This window comes from Crocuta crocuta, unplaced genomic scaffold (genome assembly GCF_008692635.1).
Source record: "Crocuta crocuta isolate KB4526 unplaced genomic scaffold, BGI_CrCroc_1.0 scaffold416, whole genome shotgun sequence".
NCBI classification, from domain to species: domain Eukaryota; kingdom Metazoa; phylum Chordata; class Mammalia; order Carnivora; family Hyaenidae; genus Crocuta; species Crocuta crocuta.
In genome coordinates, this window is record NW_027532168.1 from 82861 (window position 1) to 85622 (window position 2762).

Genomic DNA, 2762 nt, shown 5'->3' on the forward strand with positions numbered 1-2762 from the left:
AGGCTCCAAACAATCAGAGTTTTTCGTTAATGGGCTCCCACTAATCAAGTTTTTACTATACTTTAACACATCCTTTAGTAATTTAAAGAAACCATTTAAGATAATCGAAACACTAATTACCAGCCATTCTGATATGTCCAATAAATCAGATCTAAGGAGCTCGACTATATAAAAATAGACAAGTTTCTGTTTTGTATATTCTTATTACTGAACATACATAACTTACCGTCACTAGACTTCTAAATGCCTAATACATATGAATTACGAGCCTCATATATCAAGGGCAAATTGTTTGTAATCTTTCCTTTTCAAACAAAGTAAACTGGGACTTCACCAGAACTAATTAAACTTGATGATTTAAACTTGCAGTTATAAGATGGATAAGTTCTTGGGATCTACTCTACAGCATGGTGACTGTAGATATATCAATGGTACTGAAAGTTGCTAAAATCTTAAATATTCTCCCACAAAAAAAACCCTGTAATTACGTAAGGTGCTGGAGGACTTAATGAACTTTATAATGGTAATCATATCAGAATATTATCAAACCATGTTGTACAACATAGACTTATACAATATTTTGTCTGAATTATATCTTAAGAAATCTGTAAGAAAAAACGATGAGTTAATTATACTATGGTCAAAACTGGCTGCACATTTTTCTTTTTCTATAAACATGTTCTTCTTGACATCTCTTTCTCCTTTTTAGCATTTGGGTAAAAACTCTTCCCTGATTGTGTATAATCTTGATAAGCCTTGGTGTTATCTCCTAATATGCAATCAGAGGCAGAATAACATCTATTATCCAGCCTAATATTACTCTACTCATAACCAAAGCCCAGCTAATCAGTTATATTCTTCCAGGGCTTTGGATCATGAACAATCAAACATGAAGTTAAAGATCTCTTCATATGCAAAGCCCTGAATGGAATATTTCTCCAAGACCCTTGCTGAGGTTTCTGTGTCCTAACCTTCAAAGCTGCATTGTTACTACACATTTGTTTCTACACATTTATGTTTCTATACATCTCCATGTCTCCTTCTACAGCCACCAGCTCTCTTCTATTGGCTCTTGCTTATACATTCATCCTTGATTATATGAGCAAGAGTTAGTTTCTATTGTTTGAGACCCCAAAATCTAAGCTATACTTTTTTATGACTTTCTTTTTTCTCTTATGTTTAACATGTACTTTTCTTAATCTTAAAAATAAGGAAATAAGCAGAACAAAACAAAACAAAAATACAAACAAAAATCCTTTAAAAATATCCAGAAAATAGGCATAGAGTAAATTGAGCTAGCCTCTTACCTACAGTGAAATTTTGATGTTTAGAAATATCATGTGGGGCACCTAGATGGCTCATCTGGTTAAGTACATGACTCTTCATTTTGGTTCAGGTCATGATTTCATAGTTCGTGGGTTTGAGCACCACACTGAGCTCCACACTGTGGAACTCTGTGCCTCCTCCACCCTCTCTCTCAAAATAAATAAGTAAACATTAAAAAAAAAGAAAGATCATGAAAAATCCAAATTTATATAGCACATGCAATTAAAGTTATTAAAATTAATGTGCTAATAAATTTAAGAGGTTAGATGTGCATAGGACAGTGTGGATACAGATACGTTAAGAAAATTACAGATCGTAATTTTGAATTGACTTCCTAGTTTTAAAAATATTTATTTATTTTTGAGAGAGAGAGCAAGCAAGAAAGAGAGCATGAATGGGAGAGGGGCAGAGAGAGAGAGAGGGAGACACAGAATCCAAAGTGGGCTCCAGGCTCTGAGTTGCCAGCACAGAGCCCAATGCAGGGCTCAAACCCATGAACTGCAAGATCATGACCTAGCTGATTTGGATGCTTAACCAACTGAGCAACCCAGGTGCGTGCCCTTTGAGTTCCACACTCCTTTTCCCACAAATTTCAGTGATGTTGGCACATTTAAAAATCACTTGTAGGGGCACCTGGCTGACTCAGTTGTAGAGTGGTAGAGTGTGCTACCCTTGTTCTCAGGTTGTGAATTCAAGCCCCACACTGGATATAGAAGTTACTTAAAAATCTTTAAAAGTGGAATCATATGGTAGATTGACTGATATGATTTCAGCAATTCTACTTCTGGGCATTTATCTGAAGAAAATGAAAATCCTAATTTGAAAAGACATGCACCCCCATGTTCATGTAAGTCTTATTTACAATAGCCAAGATATAAAAACAACATAATTGTTGGAAGGAAGGAAGGAAGGGGAAAGGGAGGAAGGAAGGAGGAAAGGGAAGGAAGGAGGAAGGAGGGAAAGGAGGGAGGAAGGGGGAAGGGAGGGGTGGAAAGGGTGGAAAGGGTAGGAAGGGTGGAAAGGGAGGGAGGGAGGCAGGGAGGAAGGGAGAAAGAAAAGGGAATATTATATATATCTACAATAAAATCTTGTCATTTATGGCAATGTGGATGGACCCTGAGGACTTTATGCTAAGTGAAATAAGTCAGAGAAAGATAGATACAATATAATCTCACTAATACGTGGACTCTTTAAAACAACAAAAACGAAAACAAAACCAAGCTCCTAGATACAGAAAACAGATTGGTGAGAACAAACTGATGGTTGCAGAGGCAAGGATGGGTGGTGGGTGAAATGGATAAAGAGTGTCAAAAGGTACAAATTACAAGTTATAAAATAAGTAAGACATGGAGATATAATGTACAGCATGGTCATTATATTTATACTTTATTACATTATTGAAAGTTGCTAAGATGGTAGTTCTCAGAAATTCTCAT